Source organism: Danio rerio, chromosome 4, assembly GCF_049306965.1.
Source record: "Danio rerio strain Tuebingen ecotype United States chromosome 4, GRCz12tu, whole genome shotgun sequence".
In the NCBI taxonomy this organism is placed as follows: Eukaryota; Metazoa; Chordata; class Actinopteri; order Cypriniformes; family Danionidae; genus Danio; species Danio rerio.
This window is the reverse complement of record NC_133179.1, coordinates 38,380,198-38,406,425: the sequence shown is the minus strand read 5'-3', so window position 1 is coordinate 38,406,425 and position 26,228 is coordinate 38,380,198. Positions and strand designations below refer to the sequence as shown.

Sequence of the window (26,228 nt, the reverse complement as noted above, 5' to 3'; positions counted from 1 at the left end):
GTGCCATTTGTTAAGACGTAGTGTGAAGTTTCTGGGTCATATCATTGATGAGACTGGAGTGGCAACAGATCCGGATAAGGTCAGTGCCATATCGGCTGTGTCTGAAGCAGACCTCATGATGTCAGATGGAGTAACACCCTCACAAAAAAAGATCAAGTCATTTCTAGGAATGGTGATGTATTATCAGAAGTTTATTCCTAACTGTTCCAGTGTAGCTAAGCCCCTGTTCAACTTGACAGCAGCACCTAAAGGGAGGAAAACATCTCAAAAGGGTGAAATGAATTTTAAGAAATTAAACCCTGGTGACTGGACAAGTGAACATAGTGAGGCTTTTCAGAATTTAAAGTCATCTTTGCTACATTCTGTTGTGCTGGCACACCCCGATTTCAGCAGACCATTCATTTTATGCACCGATGCGTCCTTGGATGGTTTAGGGGCTGTACTTTCCCAAGTACCAGAAGGTGAAAATAAGGCACGCCCAATCGCCTTTGCCAGCAAAGCCCTCACCAAGGCACAAACTAAGTACCCTGCCCATCGTCTGGAATTTCTAGCTTTAAAGTGGTCCGTCTGTGACAAGTTCAGTCACTGGCTGAAAGGACACGACTTTACTGTCTGGACGGACAACAATCCTTTAACGTACATATTAACAAAGCCCAAACTAGACGCATGCGAGCAGAGGTGGGTGTCTAAGCTGGCCCCCTATAGCTTTAACATTCAATACATACCTGGAAGCAAAAATGTGGTCGCTGATGCGCTAAGTAGACAGCCCTTCGTCCATCAGAGGGTTGGTCAAAGACTGATATCTGAACCATACAGTGTTCTGTTAAATGAGGCAGAAAAAGTTCAAGAAAACACTGTTCAGGATGCCTTTAGGTTAAGTGCGAACATATGCACTGTTGAACACCAAGCCTGTAGGCCACTAGAACACTGTTCTCTTACTTGCACTGAAGTATCAGCAGTTCTTGATGTCCATACTCAATGGGAAACGGGAGCATCTGATAGGGCGATCCAATGGCTCTCTCAAGGTACTCACCAGTTGTTGACTCCAGGTCCCAGTCCACTGCCTGTGTTCTCACTAAGTGAGTTGCGACAGAAGCAGCAAGATGATAAGATCCTCTCAAGAGTTTTGTTTTACGTGAGCAGAGCAAAGAAGCCTTCTAGGCGTGAGAGAGCTGGTGAGACATTTGAGGTGCTCAAAACCCTTAAACAGTGGGAGAAGCTTAAAATGCTTGATGGAGTGTTGTACAGGGTGACAAAGGATGCCCTGACAGGGAAAAAGAGGTGGCAGTATGTCGTTCCAGCTTCCCTTGTCAGTCAGGCTCTTTTGGGGATCCACAATGAGGCTGGACATCAAGGTCAGGGTAGGACTTTATCCCTTGCGAGACAGAGGTTCTTCTGGACAAGTTTGGAGCACGATGTGCGTGAACATGTTAAATGTTGTAAACGGTGTGTCGTGAGCAAAACGCCCGAACCTGAAGGAAGAGCCCCTCTGGAAAGCATTAAGACATCATGCCCACTGGAGTTAGTATGCATAGATTTTTGGAGTGCTGAGGATTGCAGTGGTCGCAGTGTGGATGTCCTGGTCATAACTGACCATTTTACCAAAATGGCCTGTGCTTTTCCCTGTAAAAGTCAATCTTCAAAGCAAGTAGCGAGGATTCTTTGGGATAAGTTTTTCTGTATTTATGGCTTCCCTGAGAGGATCCATTCGGATCAGGGTGCCAACTTCGAGAGCCAACTCATACGTGAACTACTGGAAGTCGCTGGTGTGAAAAAGTCTAGGACAACTGCTTATCACCCCATGGGCAATGGCCATGTTGAACGTTTTAATAGGACCCTGGGTAGCATGATTAGGTCATTACCTCCAAGGAACAAGCAAAAGTGGCCGCAAATGTTGCAAACTCTGACCTTTGCCTATAACTGCACAGCCCACGAGTCAACTGGCTATGCGCCTTTTTATCTAATGTATGGCAGAATTCCCAAGCTTCCAGTGGATGTGATGTTCAGTAGCATAGAAAGAGACTGTGCCATTGCTGATTATGATACTTATGTGACACGTCTAAGGGATGACTTGAAAGAAGCTTTGTCTCTTGCTCAAATGAATTCTGAAGCCAGTCAAAAACGGCAAGCGGACTTGTACAACAAGAAGACAAAAGGATGCAGGATTGAAGTTGGTGACCAGGTTTTGTTGGCGAACAAAGGTGAACGGGGACGGAGAAAACTAGCTGACAAGTGGGACTCCACACCTTATGTCGTTGTTGATCTTAACCCTCAGTGTCACACATACCGCATCCGTAACACCCACAATGGGTTAGAGAAGACAGTTCATAGAAACCTGCTTCTACAAGCTAACTTCTTGCCAATTGAGACTGAAGGAGTTGAACCCTCATTCAGTGATGACTGTGAACTAGATGATTGTAGCAGTGCATTGAGTGGCGCTCTAACACCATTGTCTGCTTGTAGTCATGCAGATCGAACTGCTAGTTGGGTTGCAGAGACATTAGTCCCAGATGATGTCCCAGACAGTGTACCTATTGACACAGAGAGTGTTCTGTCATTGGTAGTGAACCCTGAAGCTTCTAGGACTTGTCCTTCTATAGTGCAGTCTGACGCCTTAAGTTGTGAAGATGTCATGGTTCATTCTGAAGTGACAAAAACTCATTCAGAGACAGACTCACTGGTATCAAACAGAGCTTTGACTAGGGGTGCAAATACCTCTGAATCTGTTGTTTTGTCTTCCAGTAGAGTTTCACTTCCAGTTAGGACTAGGGTCGGAAGACTTGTGAAGCCTGTAAATAGGTTAATTCAAAACATGACTCAAAATGTGAGAATGACAAGTTCAGTCAGTGAGTTTGCGAAATCTTTATTGTCATAAGTCCTGATAATCTTATAGAATCTTATCTTTTGAGTCAATTTCTCACAGTGTGTGGAATTCTGAGTTTTCAAGTCACTGTCTTGTTGAGGTCAATATGATGGTGTTTTGGGCACCATTATAGCAAGTGCGTCTTAGTAGGCCTGATCAACCTGTTTGGACCACTTACCCTGTTAGGTGGGAAGCATATATGCTGCTGTGACTTGCGTATTAAATGACAGTTGAGTTTCTCAGATAAATACTAGTTAAATTAATTTTTTTTCCTAATTGAATACTTACCTTGAGGTGCAAGTTTTGTGAAGTTCAGAGGGGAGTATGTAGCTGAGCTAATAAGTATAAAATATACCAATGCAAATTATTAGTGAACTTCATCAAAACTTTACTTTTTAATTACTTTTGTTTTATATTTTCTTTTCTTAATTATAATGTTTTGTATATAGTTTTGATAGAGATGTTTTTTATGCGGAACCATGTTGGCAAATGTTTATGGAGAGCACATATTAGTGGCGCACACAGCAACTCATGCGGTGTGTGGGCAGGCAGCGCCATCTTCAGTGTTGAATTCGCCGCTGACTGAGTTGGTTGCATGTTCTCTCGCTCTGCTAACGCGAGCCTGGTAAGGATTTTCAAGCGAGTTCACTGAGTTATTTTATGTGACAGTGAAAGTATAAACGTGATAAAACTATGATGTATCGAAGATGAATGTAAATAATCACATTTTGAGTGCTTAAAGTGACTTTCCTTTCTAATTGGCAGAGTGGAAAAAGAGAGAGAGATTTCAGCATAATATTGTGCTCTCTGTGTTTTTACAGGTATGTTTATTATGTTTTGTTAAGTGATGTTTGAAATCTAATTATACAAGTTGTGTAAAATGAGGTCTGTTTGCAAAGCAATATAATTTTGCATATATTAATGTATTTTATAGTGTTAAATGTTTATTTGTGTATCTTTTCTGATATTTGACACTATTTTTCATTCTATTGCTCACTAATGTAGTGACCAGTGAAACATTATATTCCTTTTACAACTTATCTGATGTATACTATAATGTTTATTCTTTACTGCTAGTTTTTGTGGTCTATTTATTTGTATTTATTTTCTTTTACCTATTGTTTTTGTCAATTTGTTGGCTATTATTAATGCAAAGAGTGTTGAATTCGCCGCTGACTGAGTTGGTTGCATGTTCTCTCGCTCTGCTAACGCGAGCCTGAGTGGAAAAAGAGAGAGAGATTTCAGCATATTATTGTGCTCTCTGTGTTTATACAGAATAAACCAAACTTGAGACCTCCAACGCCGCTGTTGTCTTATTGGGAAAAAACACACACAACCAGAGTAAAACTGCTACAAATGCAATACTTTCCCTGAGATGGGTTGCGGCAGGAAGGGCATCCACTGCGTAAAAACGTGCTGGATAAGTTGGCGGTTAATTCCACTGTGGCGCCCCTAGATTAATAAAGGGACTAAGCCGAAAAGAAAATGAATGAATGAATGAATAATGCAATAATTTTCTAGTTTAAACAATTACAATATATATAATTACAATTAACTAAAAAATTAAATCATATACCTATAAATGCATAGAGAAACTCACAATAATAAATGGTCTACTAATTTTTGTACAGTACATTTTATATATTAGCAATGAAGTTTGCATTGCACATGCATTCATATTGTTTATCACTTATTGTTTTATAATATTGATTGTAACAATTTATTACAAAGAAAATAATTAAATATGTTAAATATGGGAAAGTCAGGATCACAATTTGTAGCTGTAAGTAACAAAAAATAAATAATAATGACTTGGTCCTTTTGTTATACCTTAAGTTATAATTCTTAATGTTTTGATATGTTTTGCATAGGCCCAGATAATATATAAAATGGCATGAAATGTTTTTTGATTGTCATTTTCCATTCTTTACTGTTTTTGAGGATTAAGAATTTTTAGATTTTCGGTCTAGAAACAAGTCAGACACTCTTAAGTGAGGAAATGATTTTTGCAGAGTGTTTATACATGACTTTATTTGTTTATTTTTCAGTGAGCAGGAATTTGATGCAAGGATTCAGCTTCATTTAAAGAAAACTGGCAATCTGTAGGGATATTGTTGTCAATAAATAAATCTTAAAAAAATATGATGTTGTCTGGGTTTTTGTTTGTCAGGTAGCCAAATGGTCCTTGGAATTTTAGAAAGTAGGGAATTGTTTGTCTAAATGTTGTTTGGTAGTCAATACCACTGCATTCTCATCACAGCACATCATTACTCCATATCACACTGTATTGTTTGGTTATAATTTTTTTATTTTCAAAATGCAACTTTATATATAAACAATACAACAAAATCCATATCGCTATATGAAAACGTATAACTAGGCTACAATTAACCGTTACACTACTCAACTATTTTTGTTTTTAATTTTTCTAATTAAATGAATCTAAATTAATTTGCAATTGGGCTTTTGCATATCTGAAATTATTTGATGAGTGTATCAATTCTGCGTATTATCTAGTGAGTTTATAACTCACTTTCCGAAACATTAACTTTGCGTTCATATTTAGCCTAATCTAATTTAAAATATATATTTATGAACAGGACATTTAATATTCTAGAAACGTTGACTTCAAATGTTTTATTTGGCCATGTATTTTTCATTCTCTCTACTGGACACATTAGGAACAACAGGGGTGTAAAATTGTGGATCGTAAAACGGCCTGGATCCAAGTCTGCAGACGCCCCATATAGAGAATATTCACTCGCGAACGCCCTTGGCCAGGTATACAATATAAAGTTTTAGAGAAAGGGAAAAATTTAAAAGTAATAGTAATAGAAGTATTTATAAATAAAGAGACTATTAAAATTATAAATTTTTATAACCCATGTAAAAGATTATCACTAGAAATTTTAGATGAATTGATGGTACATTTAGAAGGGAAAATTATATGCTGTGGAGATTTTAATGCTCATAGCACGATATGGGGTGATGAGAATGATGGGAATGTATTAGTTATAGAGGAATTATTGCAGATCAAAGAAATGGTATGCTTAAATGATGGAACAGGTACAAGGATTAATGTAAGATGAGGAAAAGAAACTGCCATTGACCAAACGCTTGTTTCAAATTCCTTAGCAGGAATATCCTTATGGGATATGCTTAGGGAAACAAAGATAGGAAGTGATCATTACCCAATAGTAGTTGAAATAAGAATAAATATAGAAGATTATCAAGTAGGAGAAACAGAAAGATGGTGTTTTGAAAAAGCTGACTGGGAGACATTCAGAGATTTAAGTGAGGAAAAAATGATAAATATTGAAGTTGATGAAGATGTTGACAATAATGATATTTGTAATGCTATTTTGTATGCAGCAAATCAGGCTAATCCGAAGAAGGGGCATAAGAAAAAGAAGAAGATTGTACCATGGTGGACAAATGAATGTGGTAAAGCAATTAAAATGCGGAATAAAGCTTTTAAAAAATAAAAAAGTACCATAGTTTTCAGAATTTTATTGATTACAAAAGGGAACAAGCAAATGTAAGAAGAGTTATAAAAAATAGTAAAAAGGAATATTGGAGGAAATTTTGTAATACGGTAGGAAGGGAAACATAAATTAGTCAAGTATGGGGAATGATAAAAAGAATGAGTGGAATAAAGAGAGAATTTAATTACCCAGTATTGAGACATGAAGAGAAAACTGCTGTGAGGGAATACTGGGGGGGAAGCTGAAATACTGGCAAAAAATTTTGTCAAAATTAATAAATCTGACAATATTTGTGAAGAGGGAAAAAGAGGAAAGTTAAGAACATTAGAACATTATAAGGAACTAATACAAATTGAGGAAGGCAACAGTGAACTATTAAACATGGCATTTATGAAGACGGAATTAAATCGTGTACTGAGGAAAACAAAGAAATCAGCTCCAGGCATGGATCAAATATGGTACATAATGTTAAGTCATCTTAGTGAAATATCCAAAGAAGTGTTATTAAGAATGTACAATAAAATTTGGGAGAAAGGGAAAATACCACAAACATGGAAAGAAGCAATGATAATACCTATACATAAATCGGGAAAAGATTGGACAAATCCAGGAAATTACAGACCAATTGCTTTAACATCTAATATTGGGAAAATAATGGAGAAAATGGTGAATGAAAGAATAATGTATTATGTAGAAAATAACAAATGTATTTCTCAATACCAGAGTGGGTTTAGGAGGGGAAGAAATACAATGGATCCAGTTGTGTGCCTTGAACATGACATTAGAAAAGCACAAATAAATAGGGAGAGTGTAGTGGCTGTTTTCTTTGATATAGAAAAAGCTTACGATATGATGTGGAGAGAAGGTTTATTAATTAAACTATGGAAGTTAGGTGTATAAGGACAAATGTATAAATGGATTAAAGAATTTTTAGAAAATCGAACAATAACAGTGAAAATAGGAAATAGTTATTCAGGAAAATTCACAGTCGAAAATGTAACACCTCAGGGAAGTATAATAAACCCAATATTATTTTCGATAATGATAAATGACGTGTTTGAAGAGGTAGAGAGTGGGCTGGGAATGTCACTCTTTGCAGATGATGGGGTAGTTTGGAAAAGAGGAAGGAATATTTAATACATTGTTAGGAAATTACAAGAAGCTATAAATAATGTTGAAAAATGGTCACATAAATGGGGTTTTAAATTTTCAGTGGATAAAACTAAAATAATGTTTTTTACAAAGAAAAAATCGGAGATGATATTAAAGTAAAATTATATAATCAAGAACTAGAAAGAGTTAAACATTTTAAGTTTTTAGGAATTTGGTTTAATGAGAGAATTACACGGACAGTTCATATTCAGAAAATAATAAACAAATGTAAGAAAATAATAAATATAATGAGATGTCTAGTAGGTAGTGAATGGGGAGCAGATAGGGTAGCATTAAAGGCAATTTATTGTGGGTGGATTAGATCGGTGATAGATTATGGGTGTGTTGTATATGGGTCAGAAGCAGAGACATCTCTTAAAAAACTAGACAAAATACAACATGAGGTATTAAGATTAAGTAAAGGAGCAATTAAAACTACACCAATTACAGCACTACAAATTGAAATAGGGGAAATGTCTTTGGAAATGAGAAGAGTCCAACTGTCAGTAAGTTACTGGGTAAATTTGAAAGGGCATAATCAAGAACATCCAACATTAGAAACACTAAAACCATGTTGGGAAAAAGAGAGGAGAGAAAATAAAAGTTTTGGGTGGACAGTGTTAAAAAAAGCAACAGAAATAAAAGTAAGTCAATTAAATATTAGTCCTACTGTACCCCTACCAGTAGTTAAACCATGGTTACTACCAGACGCATCGGTAGATTTTACATTATTAGAAAAGAGAGGAAAGGATGAGGAGTGTAATCTATTATAAGTACAAAAATATATTAATGAATTTTACAGTTTTGTTAAAATATATACAGATGCCTCTAAGAGTTTAAATCGAGTAGGTGTGGCTTTTACAGTTACTGAATTTCAAATATCGGTAGGAAAAAGGATTAGTGACGAAGTTTCTGTATATACAGGAGAAATGATAGCACTTTTATTAGCAATTCAATGGGTAGAGGAGATAAGACCTTTAAAATCAGTAATCTGTTCAGACTCGAGTTTTTCACTTGGTTTCACTAAGTTTACCATATAGTAATTCAGAAAGTAGACCAGACATTTTATTAGAAATAATGCAAACCTTGTACAGAATTCAAATGATGGGTCTAACAGTAATATTTTTATAGGTTTCTGCTCATATAGGTGTTCAAGGAAATGAAATTGCAGATAAGGAAGCAAAACAAGCTGTTAAAAATAATGACATCAATCTAAATGTAAGTATAAGTAAAAGTGAAGTCAAGAGTATTATTAAGAAAAGAATGAAGGAAAGGTGGCAAAGTCAATGGGCAAATGAAAAAAAGGGCCGGTAGTTTTATACAATTAAAAAGAAAGTAGGAAAAATGAGAAGTGTAGGAAAAAACAGGAGAGAGGAGATAATAATATCCAGGATGAGATTTGGACACACAAAATTAAATAGTACACTTTTTAAAATGGGTAAACATGGTACAGGACAATGTGAGTTTTGTGGACAAGAGGATACAGTTGAACATGTGATATTACATTGCATGAAATATGAAAATGAAAGGAGAGAATTTAGTAAGAATTTAGAAGAAATAAAAGTTCAATTCAAATTAGATGACATCCTACAAAATAACTCAGGAAATAAAACTTTTTCCTTTTTATTGATATATCTTAAAAATTCTCATTTATGGGGAAGGATTTAATAAAAGAAAGCGGTAGTTGAGGGAGTAAGTCATAATGATCCACACTCCATACCAGTTGGTGGCGGAAATACACAATTTTGTTGTTTGTCAACCGCCTTTAAATTGAAGAAGAAGAACTCAGTATGTGTCATCGGTGTTGCCGTCTTTTTTTTCTGATTGGTAAACCCTTCCGGTTGAAAGTCACGGTAAGTGCGGAAGTTTGGTTTGTGTACACCTCAGTACATTTGGGTAGTAACCATAGTAAACGTGTTGCCAGGATTGACTGGTTTGGTCCTCAGCTGCTCTGCATCAGAAGCTGTTCGTTCGGCGTGCTTTCTGCCTGCTCTGGTTCCCGGCGCTTTGGGTGCTTTGATCTGCGTAGGTGGCGATTTAGTGTTTACCAATAACTTCCGATGTTTGAAAAGTGAGGCCATAGCTGCGTCCCAAATCGCATACGTATGCACTATTTTATGCCATTATAGTATAAATAGTGTAAGTAGTGTCTTCACACTGAAAACTCTTATAATAATAAGTGCACTTTAATTACTCGGATGATGCACTCATTAAGCCAGTAAAATGAAGTGTGTAATGATGGACACTTCACGCACTCAACGACCGCAGGTTTGCTTACGTAGCGGAAGGGGCGGAGCTATCAGACGCACATGTTGAATAACTTTATTTATTGGATGGTGAAAGCAAAATTCTCCTACGAGAGTGATTATAGCGCCTCCCGATGGTGAATGTAGCAATACTCAAGGCAGGTATTATTTGATCAATTGGTCGTTTATTTCACTGATTTGGCAACCGTCAAACGTCACCAGGGAAACGCTTTGAATTTCCACTTAGTAAAAAAAACATTAGTGTACCATTTGGGACGCCACTACATACATATACTATCCTGTTGAGTATGTAAGTGCATAAGTACATAGTGCATGAGTGCATAGTGTATAGAGTGCTATTTGGGACGCAGCTCATGTTCTAACATCTGTACGGTATGTATGGCAGAGCATTTGTTTGTTTTAATTTTGTTTTTATTTGTAATTTGTGGCTTTGTGACAACAGGTGACCGTGTGCACAAGGGTTTCTAAAATGACTGGTGACCAAGTCTGACAACTGCGGTGGCATCGCTGCTGTCTTGCCTGAGCCTTATTTTGTGATTTTTGTTTGTTTGTATATTATTATTTTTATAGTTTTCGTTTGAATAGTTATATTTGTATTGTGATTTATGTTATTGTTATGCATTCAAGTGATTTTTGCTAATTTCCCCTTTCTGTTCAGGTCTATTCTAAATTGTTACTTATTGGTTGTGATTTTTAAAAATATTTTTCTTTAATAGTTTCTTTTTGTTTTGTAATTGTCTTGTGTATTTTCTTTGAAACCTATTTGGTTTATGGGGGGAGACCCAGCTGGGTGCCTTGTATTGGTGTGTGTATACACTGAGTGCTGTGCTAAACAGATTTTGCTGTGTGAAATAAGTTTGCTGTGTTTTCACTGGGGCTGTGTGTGTTTGTCTCTGTGTGCGTGTGTGTGTGTATTCCTTGGTGTTGTGGACACTTGCAAACTTCCGCTGGTACCCCGATCTATTGTTTTGAATTATATATATATATATATATATATATTTTTTTTTTTATTCTAAATGGCTCATGTTAAAGAATTTTGTATGTTTTTAACTTTTGTATTTCAATAAAGTTCTTTTTTTCTGATTTTACGTCTCCATGCTCACCCTACTTTGGCTACGAACCTAGGTGCCTGTTAAATATTATTATTATTATTTGTTGTGGTTGTTGTTATTCCCGGCATAACCGGGTGGCGTAGTCGTTTAGGTAAATTTCTTATTCTCCCTCCTCGACACATTTGTATTAAATAAAGTTCTAGTTGATCTTTATTTGATCTCCTCCAGTGGCGCTTCTAGGGGGCAGTATCAACAAGCTTGGACCCCTTTTGGCCGCCCTTTTTGTGTCAAAACGCCACGGAGAACCGAGATCAGCCATCGGTGGTGCGCGCTCTCAGTGTCGCACGCAGTCATGTGGCGCGCACTGTCTCTGCTTTTTAGCGCTTTCTCTCGCTCTCTCTGTCAGCGTGTGTGACGGTGCTGCACACTTCAGTTCCCCGCATTCGTCAGAAGTTAACCCCCAAATTGACACAGGCAATAAAAATACTCAACTTTAGTCATGTTCATGTTGTGAAACACTATCAAAATGTCCACTGTTGATTATATTAGACTTCTGTTTTTATTAGCTATTTCAAAACTTTTAATAGAGAAGTGCTCGGATATGCAAAGGTATTATTAATCAGAATTCAGTGTACATAGTTTTACTTTCGGAAATGCAGTCTTGAACTTAGAAACGGTCGGCAAGTACCGGAGAACGTTCAAGGTTACAGAAGTAACCCTTCGTTCCCCAAGGAGGGGAACGGAAGTGCTATAGGTGAATTTGATGTTAAAATCCACGTATGGGAGGTTTCAGTACAGAAGCCGCTTGTCTGAAAGAGTATTGAACGGACCAATGAAAGCAATGAATTGGCAGCATAAGCTTGCGCAGGTGTGCCTCATTGCCAATTATCCCATCATATAAGCACACTTTGCGCTAGCAAACGCCATCCTTTTAAGCTGAAGTGACTTTTAAACGGCTAAGGGACAGTCATTATGGCGACGGAGTATTGCACTTCCGTTCCCCTCCTCGGTGCTGGGGGCCTCGGAGGAATCTGCAGGGCTCACCAAACGGGGAACTTTACTGACAGACAGGAAGGTGCACATCTCTCCGTGTTAAGGAAAAAGAGGCCCCGCAAGAGTGAGAGACACACCATTCAGTGAAAAGACTCCACTTCAGGGCGTAGGTGCGCCTCGTGGAGGGGGCTCTAGCCTGAGAGATGGTATCAACCACTGCAGACGGTAGGTTACCTAAGTCTTCCTCGCATCTAGGGACCACACGTGGAGGTTCCAAAGATCGGGGCGAGGGTGTCAGATGGAGCTCTGTCCCTGAGAAAGTAGGTCCTCTCTCAAAGGGATCTGCCAGAGGAGGGCCATCGCGAGGAGGGAGAGCTCTGATATCCAGGTCCGGTTGGGCCAGAGGGGCGCAACTAGCAGAACCTGTTCCTCGTCCTCCCTAACCTTGCACAATAGCTGCACGAGCAGGCTCACTGGGGGAAACGCATACTTGCGTGTGCCCCGAGGCCAGCTGTGGGCCAGTGCATCCGTGCCGAGAGAGTCCTCAGTCAGGGAAAAGAACAACTGGCAATGGGCGTTCTCGGGAGAGGCAAACAGATCGATCTGGGCCTTCCCGAATCGCGCCCATATCAGCTGGACAGACTCGGGGTGGAGTCTCCATTCTCCAGAGTGAATTTGCTGGCGTGAGAGCGCATCGGCTGCACGGTTGAGCATACCTGGGATTTGAATGGCGTGCATCGATTTCAGCCGCGGATGACTCCAGACGGCGGGCGAGCTGAGACATGCGGCGAGAGCGCGTCCCCCCCATGCGGTTGATATACACTGCCGCCGCCGTACGGTCCATCCTGACCAGCACATGTTGCTGCTTCAATACCGGAAAAAGCAGTGGAGAGTGAGGAACACTGCCAACAGCTCTAGGCGATTGATATGCCAATGCAGCTGGGCACCTTTCCACAGGCCTGCAGCTGCATGCCCGCGACACACGGCTCCCCAACCCGTGTTGGAAGCATCTGTTGAAACAACAACATGACTGGACGACTGTCCAGGGCCTGAGGGTGCGGCGACACAGCACAGTAACCGAGACTCTGTGTGAGCCCGTATGCCATGCGCGTTTTGGAACTCGATCTAGAAGCCAGTGCTGAAGTGGTCTCATATAAAGCAATTAGAGTGGCGTGACAGCCGCAGCGGATGCCATTGCCTCAGGAGCCTCTGAAAGAGTTTCAAGTAGGGGCGCCACGCAGACAAAGATGGCGCGATGGCGCGCTCCACTGGCGGGATCGCCTCATACCCCCTGGGATCAAGGGTGGTGAGGGCGGAGGCAGACGCAGCGCGGGCAGAGAAAGGTGCCCTCCAAGACTGCGTGAGCCTACTGTGCACCTCCGGTAAGAAGGGGACGAGAGGCTTCAAAGGCTTCACCTTCTGATCCTCTACGTAACACCCATATAGTCGGTCCGGCCGCGGAGCTGGGGAATGAACCATCTCCAACCCAACGGCCGAAGCAGCCCGGGAAAGCACGGCTAACATGTCCGCTTCAGGATCTGTTTTGACGGCGCTCGCTTGCTGGTCTCTGGTGTCATCCAGCGTGAGATTTACCATCTGATTAGACGGATCACTCCCAGTACCCGAAGCTTGGATGGAGCGCTTGGAGGAGCTAGAGGTCTGTGAGCCCTTAGGCGGCAGATTATCTCCCACTGAAACCCTCAAATCTGCCCGAGCGCCCGCTGCAGAGCAGGAGTGGCTCGCTCTCTTACGAAAGTTAGCCGCGATCTCAACTGCGCAACGGTCATGGCAATGCATGGCATGGCAATGACGACATGAACCGCCCTCGAGCACCACATTAACATGCTGGACCCCCAAACATGTAATGCAGTGATCGTGTCCATCATCCAGAGCCAGGAAACCCCCGCAACCAGAAACACACAGTCGGAGCGCCATCCTGAAAAGGACGTGCTGCATGACTGTGTTGCTCTTTTAGGAAAGTTTGCAACTATACGCACCTCTCTGGAGGACCGGACCTAAAGAAACGCCAGACTCGCTCTGGACTGGGAGACACTCGTTCACTCGTCGTTGCTGTAGCAGCAAGAGGAACCCTCATGAACTTGATCAGAAAAGTCTCTGAAGCGAAAAGGATGGCGTTTGCTAGCACCAGGTGTGCTTATATGCTGGGATAATTGGCAATGAAGCACACCTGTGCAAGCTTACGCTGCCAATTCATTGCCTTCATTGGCCCGTTCAATACTCTTTCAGACAAGCGGCTTCTGAACCGAAACCTCCCATACGTGGATTTTAACATCAAATCCACTTATAGCACTGGAGTTCCCCAACCGAAGGGGAACAGATGTAACACATTGATCTAGTTTAGTTTTCAGTCATGCTCATGTAAAAGTAATATTTAACTCGTTTAGTTTTGCCTTCATTCGTTTTTGATTTCAGTCGTGACATAAAGCACGAGTCTTCAACACATGATTTATTACAACACGTTTTTAAACAATAGTTTAATTAACTAATTTCTAATAACTACTTTTTTATCTTTCCCATGGTGACAGTCAATGCATAACATTTTACTAGTTATTTAGCAAGATAGATGTATTCAGACAAAGTCCCTTTAAAAATTCTACAGTCTTTGATTCTGATTAAAATGTAATTTAAAGATTAATTAGGTTATGTTAACTAGGAAAGTTGGAATAATTAGTCAAGTTATTGTATAACTGGTTTGTTGTGTAGACAATCAATAAAATATACAGTAAATATTTCTTAAGGAAGCTAATAACACTGACTTAATTATTTCTTTTTTTAAGTAAAACTGCTTTTATTCAAGAAATAATCTATACGAAATAAGACTTATTATGATTCCAGAATAATTATTTGTATTTCATAGGAAATACTGTGAAAATCTCCTTTGTTTAATTTAGATCACTTTGGAAACTTTAAATTAATGGAAGGGCAAAAAATGGACTTCAACAGCATCTTTTAAAGTTTACAGGTGTAAATGTTAGAAATGTGTTATCCTACAATACAAAGTTACTTGTCAAATAAATGAACAAGGAAGATTTTTTCGAGTTTAAGTTATTTGATTAGCTTATTTATGAAGACAGGGCAGCATCATGTCGCAGTGAGTAGCACAATCGCCTCACAGCAAGAAGGTCTCTGGTTCGAACCCTAGCTGGGTCCATTGGCATTTCTGTGTGGAGTTTCCATGTTCTCCCCATGTTGGCGTGCAGTTTCCTCTGGGTGCTCCGGTTTCACCCACAGTCCAAAGAAATGTGTTATAGGTGAATTGGTTAAGCTAAATTGTCCATAGTGTATGAGTGTATGGGTGTTTCCCAGTGATGGGTTGCAGCTGGAAGGGCATCCACTGCGTAAAACATATGCTGGATAAATTAGTGGTTTATTCCGCTGTGGTGACCCCTGATGAATAAAGGGGCTAAGCCGAAAAGAAAATTAATGAATGTTTATGAAGACTGCAGTGATGCATAAAAATTATTTTCTAATATTTATTTAAATAGTTTTTGATGTATGTTAAAGTGTGCCCCCTAAAAGTACAAAGTGCCCCTGCCCGCCCCCAGTTACTTTGGTCTAGTACCGCCACTGATCTCCTCTATAAGCACAAGCTATAACTGTTCTGCAGGCAGCTTTAATTCTGATGTTGTGCAAGACTTTAAACAGCAAATGTTACACATATTGAGCTCTGGTAAATATGACACCAGATCAAGCTGTCTGTAATCTAGAATGATCTAAACACATTTGCTGAAGCTGTAAACTGAAGCTTTGTCCATCATTTGATCAGGCAATAGCAACACAAATAAGTGCATTGTTGTTGGTCTTTGTTCTTCAGAGTAAGTGTTGAAATAATGGTGTAAAAACAGAGTCAATACCTGTGTTTCTCTGAGAGAGAGTCCTTTACTCGCTCATCTGCCATACTGCAGCTAAAACAACAATGCAGACATTAGCAGAGCTTTGAGAAAACAGTCAGCCGCTGACCCTGTTTCAAATTTGATATATGCGTATTATATAAATTCAGGTTTAGACGATTATTTATTTATTTAGTAAGTTATTGCTAGAAATATTCAGAGACAGCTGAGGGTTAAAAAGTGTTTGAGGCTGACAGCTGTTGTACTGAAAACTGACTCCTCATGCATGCACGTCATGCAGTTAGACAAAGTTGAACACCTAAATGTTTTCCAGTTGGTGTTTTGAATTCTTTTAAATAAGTTTAGGTGTTGCTTATCAATCAGCTTCTGTGTTTGTTCTTGCTGTCAACTGTGAAAAAATGTTGATAGCTTGAAAGCTTTCTGATAAACTGTTGTGAGTAAAACTGTGTTTAACTTCAACTGCGTAACGCGCATTCATGAGGAGTCAAATTTCAGTACAACAGCTGACATTAAAATCACACTTAAACATAAAATCCCTTCATCGTTTCCACAAATAAGAATATTAGGATAAAACTTACATGCAGAATTACAGACGATCTTGAGCAACTGGTACACAATCTGACCTTTTTGACTGGCTTCACTAACAGTGTCGTGTCTTCTTACCTCAGCAAAGAACCAAGCCAACTAATGACAAGTCAAGCTTTCGGTTTGGCAGTATATGGGAGGGAGCCTTAGAGTACATATACTGTATAAGATTACACTGTAAAAATGTATCTTGTAATTTAATGGTAAATTACTGGCAGCAGGGTTTCCAGCAGTGAACTTTACTCCTACACTTTAATACTGTGTTCTAAATTAAATAATAATAAACCCCTTTTCTAATTAACTATTAAAATACATGTTCTTCTGTAAATACACAAAATACATTTTAAGTGGCAGCAAATACACAGAAGAAGAAAATAATGGTATTATAATGCAAAATGTTTATTATTATGCCCAAGCAAATAATTAAATTGTTTGTCATTAAAACATTGGAATATTCCCCTAAATACACCCACTGAGAAACAGGAGAATCCACAGGCAAAGAGCATGTTAGATTTATAAATTGTCCAAATCTGGTGCTGCTACAGCCAGGAGTGGAATGTAATCTGAAATATAAAGAATGGACATTTAAGTAAAGTTACATGTTAAAAGAATATAAAGCAGCATCCTATTAACCACATATGTGTAAATATAGACGTGAAAAGGGCTTGATATTAACTTTTTTGATAACCAGCCACTGTGGCTAGTAGATTTTTATCATCACTAGCCACTCACCATTTTCACCAGCCACACTTGTGTTGTTGGGAAAATATATTTTTTATGCATAAATTTGACTTTGACATGCTAAAATTACTTGATTTATATTTTGTGTTATGTCCACATGCCTCCTCATTCACTTCACATTTTGTGTGTCGTGTATGAGCAAATGGGCCATGGTTTCATAGTGTTGTATTACAATTAGTTTTAATTTCACATAACCTTTCAGAGCTCAAATTAAGTATTTACCAAATTTAAATAAAATACTATTTCATATCCACAAATTTTAAATGTGTCAAATCAAGCAAAATATAGATGTTAACTATTTATTTAACAAAACATTTCTTAAAAAAAAACAAAAAAAACAATTGACATTAAAAAATAACTGCTGTAGTGTATCTTGTGGGAAAAAAGGAATTTATTTGTATTACTTTTGTGTCTTTATTTTTATTAGAAAAATGTTTAGACTAACAAAAGATTAATCAATCTTTTTCTTTTGTATGATACCATATTGACCAGGCATATTTCCTCTTTTTTACAGTGCTGCATACTTTTAGAAGGAACTGCTGTCAAGAGTGAAATAGCAGAATAAGAATAAATTTAGTGCGGGGGCCCTTGTTCCAGACTGCTGTCTAATACGAAGTCTAGACATGTCACAAGGAGCATGATGCTTGTAGAAGTTCAGTAGAAGTAATTGTTCAGTTCTGGTATGCAGAGAATGGTTTCAGAAAAGAGGAAGTATGTGGTGGGGAACAAGAGCCAAAGGACTTCAGAATGACTGAAAAGTGACGTTACACCAAATTCCACCTGTTAATATCAGATTTGTATATATGCTGGAGTCAGGAAATGCAAGTTAGTTGTGAACCTCTCGAACGTATTTCTTGTATTGCATTAGGGTTTCATAACCCAGAGCTCTGACATCGAATTATTCATTTGTATCTAATAAATTACTAATATTTTTGGCATTGTATACAAAGACAGGTGAAATTAAGAAATAATGAGAGATATACTTAATATACAGATGTTACTACTTCAATGTGTTCCTTTTGCCGCCATTCATACCGCGGCGACGGCGGTAATTGATGCCCCAGCACCAGTTGACCGCTGGGTGGCACTTTAACCACAGATATTCAGCTTTGCCTTTTAACAACGCTAAACAGACTGTTCTGTGATGTGTTCAATTAAAATATACTTTTAATTTAGTTTTTCTGGTAATAGACATGCTCTTACACTCTATGCTGTAGAAAAGATACATGGTGAGAAGTCATAGGCTTCAAAAAGCAAATATAAGAATTAAAATAAGCAAATATAAGAATTAAGTTATTAGCCTTTAGTGCCAGATTAAATTGCGTTGGGGTGAAAATAATGTTTTGATTTCTTTGACAATCATGGCAATGTTATTACCTCAAATCTTAAATGTGCGCATATGAAAAACAGCAAAATAATATAGATTATCCTGCCGGTAGAGCACATCACCTCACAGTTGTGAACTTGCGATCACCTCAACTTACATTTAAAGAGCATATTGCAGGTTAGACACCCCAATGAGACAATGTGTGTAAGAGTAAAGTAAGAATTAGATTTTCTTTAAAATATACGTTAAAGTTTATTATTAAGCCGTTTGGAGTCACGGAAATTTACTTCCGCGTTTGAATCGCCAGACCGGAAGTGACGTCGGATCAGGGATTTTGTGCATATAAACACTATGAAGACAACTGATCATGGTGTGCGTTTGGTTGCCAAGATATTCTGAGAGACTCACACAAATGACAGACCACAGCCATACAATTATAAGCCTGTGGACAGACCAGCAGACAGAACAGCAGTCAGAGAAGTGTAATTTAACTCTTGTGAGGGAGAACAGAGCAGGTTTATGGTGAGGCCAGTGTTGGCTTACAGAGAGATATGTAAGATAACAAAATCTTATCTGGCAACAGCAAAGCTAGTATTGATCATCTATAAGTATTAATACTTACCAGTTACAGAAACTAATGAGCATTTAACACAGTTATGCCACATTGACACTATTTTTAATAGTAGATAAGTGAATACAAAACACAAATAACACAGAACGTCTGGAATAATGCAGAAACATGTAAACAAGGTACTGAAAAATCTATTAATTTTACAAAAGGTTTTCAGAGCTTCTGTATTAAAATAAAAACAACATCAAATACTATATCAATTAAAATAAGTTCCCCTTCGGGGGGAACTCCAGCACTATAAGTGGATTTGATGTTCTAAATCCACGTATGGGAGGTTCGGTTCAGAAGCTACTCGTCTGAAAGAGTATTGAACGGGCCAATTAAGAATGAACTGGCAGCGCAAGCCTGTGCAGGTGAGCGGCATATGCAATCTACTGAGTATATAAGCTCACCTGGCGCCAGCAGACGCTATCCTTTTCGCTTCAGAGACTTTTCTGATCGAGCTTCATGAGGGTTCCTCCTGCTGTCTACAGCCACTTCGAGCGAACGAGTGTCTCCCGGTCCAGAGCGAGTCCACGCAGCGGCAGATGGTCGAGCTGGGTTTCTCCCTTGCCTGGCGTCCCTTTGTGTCCGGTCCTCCAGAGCAGTGCGTATTGTTGCAAAGCATCCTAAAAGAGCAACACAGTCGTGCAGCACGTCCTTTTCAGGACGGCGCTCCGACTGTGCGTTTCTGGTTGCGGGGGTTTCCTGGCTCCGGATGATGGGCATGATCACTGCATTACATGTTTGGGGGTCCAGCATGTTAATGTGGTGCTCGGGGGCGGTTCATGTCGTCACTACGATGCCATGACCGTCGCGCAGTTGAGATCGTGGCAAACTCTCGTGAGAGAGCGAGCCACCCCAGTCGCCTCCTGTTCTGCAGCGGGCGCTCGGGCAGATCTGAGGGTTCCAGCGAGAGATAATCCGCCGCCTAAGGGCTCGCGGACCTCTCGCTCCTCCAAGCGCTCCATCCAAGCTTCGGGCGCTGGGAGTGATCTGTCTAATCAGATGGTAGCTCTCACGCTCGCTGACACCGGAGATCAGATGTCCTCCGCGGCATCGGAGGGTGGGCTCTCATTGTCCGACGATGTTCCGGACCCACTCGCCCCCTTCGGGCAGGTGAGCGCTGTCAAAATGGATACTGAAACGGACGTGTTAGCCGTGCTTTCCCAGGCTGCTTCGGCCGTGGGTTGGAGATGGTTTATCCCCCAGCTCCGCGGCCAGACCGACTAGAGGGGCGTTCCCTTCTTCCCGGCGACGCACAGTAGGCTCACGCGGTCTTAAAGAGCACCTTTTTTCTGCTCGTGCTGCGTGTCCCTCCACCCTCACCACTCTTGGTGGTGGAGCGGCCAGGGGGTATGTGGCGATTCCTCAGGTTGAGTGTGCGATGGCGGTTAATACGCACAGCGCCTCTTCTTGGCGGGGTCTGCCTCGTTTCCCATCCAAAGCCTGTGAGTTTTCGGCTCCCTCGGAGCTAGAGCTTACAAAGCTACGGATCAGGCTGCATCCGCCTTGCATGCGATAGCCACCGACCAGCGCTACCAAGCACAGGCACCGGCCGAGCTGCACGAGGGTGGGTCCAAACCAGGCTTATGAGCTTCGCACCACAGCCGACTAAGCTCTTCGAACTACTGAGTCCACTGCGTGTGCTTTGGGGAGGACGATGTCCACATTAGTGGTCCAGAAACCCTACCTCTAACAAAACTTGGTTGATATGCGCGAAGTTGACAAAGTCTGCTTTCTTGACTCGCCCATATCCCAAGCTGGTCGGCGACACAGTCTGCGAATTCACCCAGGAATTCGAGGCAGTGAGAGAGCAGTCCGATGGGTGATGTCTAATCGGCGGCCCCGTAAGCCCGCTCCGCCCGCCGTGCCATCCATACCTGCTCCTCGCCCAAGGCGCCCGCCTACGAGAGCTGCACCTCGGAAGCAGGCCACTCCCCCTGCCCAGAACGCCGCAAAGTCTGGCAACGGACCGCGAAGCGTCCCTGGGACAGGTCATCGGGAGAGGAGGGAACTTGCTCTTTCCCTGCTGGAGGGCGGGGCGCCATTTCCAACGGCACTTTTTACTGCCATGAAATGAAAGGGCACTTTTCCACTTCTCCGGAGGTGACAGCCCGAAATCTGCCAGTTTGAGCTCAGCTCTCTAGCTCGTAGGTTCGGTGCACTCCGCCAGTGGCTCACGGGCACTGCAGGCCCTGCCAGCCTGGGACGCGCCGTCTCTCAGCTCGCAAGGTCTGCATGCTCCGCCAGCGGCTCACGGGTGCTGGGGGGACGGTCTCCCTTCTCCCAGCCCCCAAGCCCCCCCTCCGGAGTCAGGGTGCGGAGCCAGAGCGAATCGCTCTCCTCCAGCTCTTCTGTGGGACCCTCGCGCTCCCCGGATCAGCTCACCCGCTCCGCGCTGCCCCTCCAACGTCAACGATTGCTGCGATGACGTCATTAGCGAGGGCTCTGCCTGCCTGGTTAGCGCGGGCCAGCCCCTCGCGGTGGCTCATACGCACGATCAGACTCGGCTACGAACTACAGTTCTCCAAACGGCCTCCCAGCTTCACGGGCGTGAGTTTCACCAGGGTCAATCCCCTGTCCGTCCCTGTCTTGCGAGAGGAGATTGCTGCCCTCCTGGTGAAGGGTGCAATCGAGCCGGTACCTCCAGCCGAGATGGAGAGCGGGTTTTACAGCCCGTACTTCATCGTACCCAAAAAGAGCGGTGGGTCACGGCCAATCCTAGATCTGCGCGTTTTGAATCGCTGCCTTCACAAGCTGTCGTTCAGAATGCTTACGCAAAGGCGCATCCTCCGATGCGTTCGTCCTCAGGATTGGTTTGCAGCCATAGACCTGAAGGACGCGTATTTTCATGTCTCCATTCTTCCACGCCACCGTCAGTTTCTACAGTTTGCGTTCAAAGGTCGAGCATGGCAGTACAAGGTCCTCCCCTTCGGGCTCTCTCTGTCTCCGCGGGTCTTCACCAAACTCGCGGAGGGTGCCCTAGCGCCTCTGCGGCTTGCGGGCATCCGCGTACTCAATTATCTCGACGACTGGCTGATTTTAGCCCACTCTCGGGAGCAATTGACTGCGCACAGAGACGAGGTGCTCCGGCATCTCCGCCTACTGGGGTTGCAGGTCAACTGGGAAAAGAGCAAACTCGCCCCGGTGCAGAGGATCTCTTTTCTCGGGATGAAGCTGGACTCGGTCACCATGGTAGCGCGCCTCTCCGGAGAGCGTGCTCGCCTGCCTCTGAACTGTCTGAGGGAGCTCGACAGCAAGTTAGTGGTCCCACTGAAATATTTTCAGAGTCTCCTGGGGCATATGGCTTCCGCTGCAGCTGTCACGCCGCTCGGATTGCTCCATATGAGACCACTTCAGCACTGGCTTCAAGATCGAGTTCCGAGACGCGCATGGCATGCGGGCACACACCGAGTCTCTGTTACTGCGCTGTGTCGCCGCACCCTCAGCCCATGGAACGACCCCTCGTTCCTGCAGGCCGGTGTGCCTCTGGGACAGGCGTCCAGTCATGTTGTTGTTTCGACAGATGTTTTCAGCACAGGCTGGGGAGCCGTGTGTCGCGGGCATGCAGCTGCGGGCCTGTGGGTAGGTGCCCAGCTGCATTGGCACATCTATTGCCTAGAGCTGTTGGCAGTGTTCCTTGCTCTCCGCCGTTTTTCTCCGGCGCTGGAGCAGCAACACGTGCTGGTCAGGTCGGACAGTACGGCGGCGGCGGCGTATATCAACCGCATGGGGGGTATGCGCTCTCGCCGCATGTCTCAGCTTGCCCGCCGTCTGCTCCTCTGGAGTCACCCGCGGCTGAAGTCGCTGCGTGCCATTCACATCCCAGGTATGCTCAACCGTGCAGCCGATGCGCTCTCACGGCAGCAGATTCACTCTGGAGAATGGAGACTCCACCCCGAGTCTGTCCAGCTGATATGGGCGCGATTCGGGGAGGCCTAGATCGATCTGTTGCTTCCCCCGAGAACGCTCATTGCCAGTTGTTTTATTCCCTGACCGAGGGCTCTCTCGGCACGGATGCACTGGCCCACAGCTGGCCTCGGGGCATACGCAAGTATGCGTTTCCCCCAGTGAGCCTGATCGCGCAGTTAATGTGCAAGGTCAGGGAGGACGAGGAGCAGGTTCTGTTAGTTGCGCCCCTCTGGCCCAACCGGACCTGGTTATCAGAGCTCTCCCTCCTCGCGACGGCCCTCCCTTGGCAGATCCCTTTGAGAGAGGACCTACTTTCTCAGGGACAAGCTCTGCTGGTCTGCTGGTCTGGTCGCGTTGGCCTCCATTAAGAGGGTCGGGGACCTGGAGGCATTTTCGGTCAGTGACTCGTGCCTGGAATTCGGGCCAGGATTTTCTCAGTTATCCTGAGACCCCGCCCGGGTTATGTGCCCAAAGTTCCTACCACTCCCTTTAGAAATCAGGTAGTAACCCTGCAAGCGTTGCCGCCGGAGGAGGCAGACCCAGCCCTGTCCTTACTTTGTCCAGTTCGCGCTCTGTGCATTTATGTGGACCGTACTCAGAACTTTAGATCTTCTGAGCAGCTCTTTGTCTGTTATGGCGGACGGCAGCAGGGAAGTGCCGTGTCTAAACAACGTTTATCCCACTGGATTGTGGAGGCCATTTCATATGCTTATTTGAGCAGAGGTCAGCCGAGCCCCCTGGGAGTGCATGCGCACTCCACTCTGAGCGTTGCATCCTCTTGGGCGTGTGCGCGCGGCGCTTCTTTAACAGACATTTGTAGAGCTGCGGGCTGGGCGACACCCAACACATTTGCAAGATTTTATAATCTGCAAGTGGAGCCGGTTTCCTCAAGGGTGTTAGGTACCTTTGGTGATTGAGGAAACAACTCGGTAGGTGTTGTACACGCTTGCGGTGCCTTTTTTCCCTAACACGGAGAGATATGCACCCTCCTGTCTGTCAGTAAGTTCCCCATTCGGTGAGCCCTGCAGATTCCTCCGAGGCCCCCAGCACTGACTCAGCGGAGGAGTCACTTGCTGGCCCATTATGTTGTAGGTCTACCCGCTGGTCAGCCCGCGTTTTGGGTATAGGTGCCTGCTATAGCCGATCCCCGCTGGTGATCCCCATATGCTTTTCCGCCACGGTTAAGTTCCCCCCCTGGGCAGACCCGTGCTTTCCCTATCTGCTAACCACCTTTTATGCGCACTACCCCTTTCAGGGTTAGTCCATATGTAATTCCATTTGTTCCCCCTATTGGGTGCGGATGGTCTCCGCAGCGTCCTCCCTACTGGGATGGCACGCTTCCCAACGTACTGTCGTTTATTCCTAGAATTATCTAGATGCTAGCGACTCCCAAAAAAGATACCTATTCTGTAAAACTTCTTTTGAAGTGGGATAAGTTAGGGCCAAGGGCACGTTGGAGGACCATGCCTCTCATGATCTAGGCGGTCACGCTTGCCTGACCGCTCTCTCATGGTGGGTGTTGGTAAGGTGCAGTCATTATGGCGCTTTCAATGGGCTCCCATACGTGGATTTAGAACATCAAATCCACTTATAGTGCTGGAGTTTCCCCCGAAGGGGAACGTTCGAGGTTACTAAAGTAACTCTTCGTTCCCAGGAGGGGAACGGAAGCACTATACTCCATCGCCATAATGACTGTCCCTTAGCTGTTAAAAGTCTCTACAGCTTAAAAAGGATAGCGTCTGCTGGCGCCAGGCGTGCTTATATACTCAGTTGATTGCATATGCCGCTCACCTGCGCAGGCTTGCGCTGCCAATTCATTCTTAATTGGCCCGTTCAATACTCTTTCAGACGAGTAGCTTCTGAACCGAACCTCCCATACGTGGATTTAGAGCATCCACTTATAGTGCTTCCGTTCCCCTCCTCGGGGAACGAAGGGTTACTTTAGTAACCTCGAACGTTTTTAAATATGTCTTTTTGTCATTTTTTCATTGGGTATAAGATTATCTGTATCAGATCCCATTTAGGCTACATCCATAAAAAGACAAGTACAGTTGTTACAGTATAAAATATTTACAAAGATTTGATCAACAGATCTGATCTGCATTTATGATTAAATAAACTTCAACCCTAATTCAAGCTCAAATTCTAAATGCAACTCAAGTTCAAGTTTTATTTATATAGCACAAAATCATAAGCAGTGTTACTACCCAGCATTTGTACTCTTTATATATGTAAAAGTATCTGTGTGTGTGTATACTGAAAAGAAAATATACCATCTGACCCATTGAAAAGTAAACCTAAAATAATTTTTCAGTAAGTTGGCCAACGTTTATGTGGGTACCACACCATCATGTCTTTAATATGTGTTAAATTCTGAATGCTTTGTAAAAAGATGCCGACAGCCTCATCCTTGTAAACCCGCTGGAAGGATCTAGAAAGGAGAGCAAATGTAGTGGCCATTTTTGCATTCTCGTCGAGCCTGTGATGAACTCCAGTAGTCCACCGTCAGACACGCAGTGAGGGCTGATGCATATATTCTGGGGAAATAATGCAAAAGTTTAAATCATGTTTATTAATAATGTATATTTTAAAATTCACCATATGATTTTTAATATAACACAATACAGAAAACCCAACCACATTTGCAGACCCCTGGATAGTGAACTGCAAACCATCTCACATATACAGTAGACTGTACCCATTATAAGTTGAGCATGTAAGAACAAACTTCAATTTTTTGAATGTTATTTGTTTTTCTTCTACAAGATGAATATTCCTCATATGTAAATAAAAAAGTGCTTTTCCTCATTGACAGTACAGAATTTTATTTTTTTTCCTTCAAGTGGTTTCAAACCTTATTGACTTTCTTCTGTTGATCACAAACCAAGATATTTTGAAGAAAGCTAAAAATCTGTAACCATTGACTTCTATAGTGGGAAAAACAGATATGGAAGTCAATAGTTACACGTTTTCAATATTTAAAAAAAAAAAAAGGAAATCAAAGATAGTGTGAGTTTACCTGCCTGCATTATATAGAAATATTGTAGTAATTCTTTGCCCTTCTAGTTTTTGTTATCAAATAATACCATGCACAAATAATTCACGATAGGGGTCATAATATTTTACCCGATGAACGAGGTGAATGTCTGAGGTAAAATTGGTTTTATATTCACACATTCTGACTTTCTCCCTAATAATATAATTTTAGAAGAGTATTATTTGCTAATCCCTAATATCATGTTAGCAGCCAATGACTATCAAAGTACAACATTGTTCACTGTCAGTTTAATAGTGCTAATGTGGTTTTTAAGTCATATTTACGTGTGATTTCAGTCATTATAATAAAAGTACTATGGTAAACAATAC

At 42.2% G+C, this 26,228-nt stretch overlaps 1 protein-coding gene across 24 annotated transcripts in view; it reads right to left on the bottom strand.

Annotated features, from left to right (window-relative positions):
* LOC137491075 (NLR family CARD domain-containing protein 3-like) overlaps positions 1-16,376 on the bottom strand; it is a 76,970-nt gene extending 60,594 nt beyond the window's left edge. For 9 of the 24 annotated variants that reach the window (XM_073947304.1, XM_073947296.1, XM_068220133.2 and 6 more), the window contains exons 1-2: positions 16,263-16,376; positions 15,688-15,738 (exon numbers count right to left, since the gene is read on the bottom strand). The gene's annotated coding sequence lies outside the window, so the exon portion shown is untranslated. Of the gene's footprint in view, positions 1-2,715; positions 2,790-15,687; positions 15,739-16,262 lie in introns of all 24 variants that reach the window. The other 15 variants (XM_073947300.1, XM_073947297.1, XM_073947302.1 and 12 more) reach the window with 4 other exon arrangements.
* Between the last annotated feature and the right edge of the window lie 9,852 nt (positions 16,377-26,228).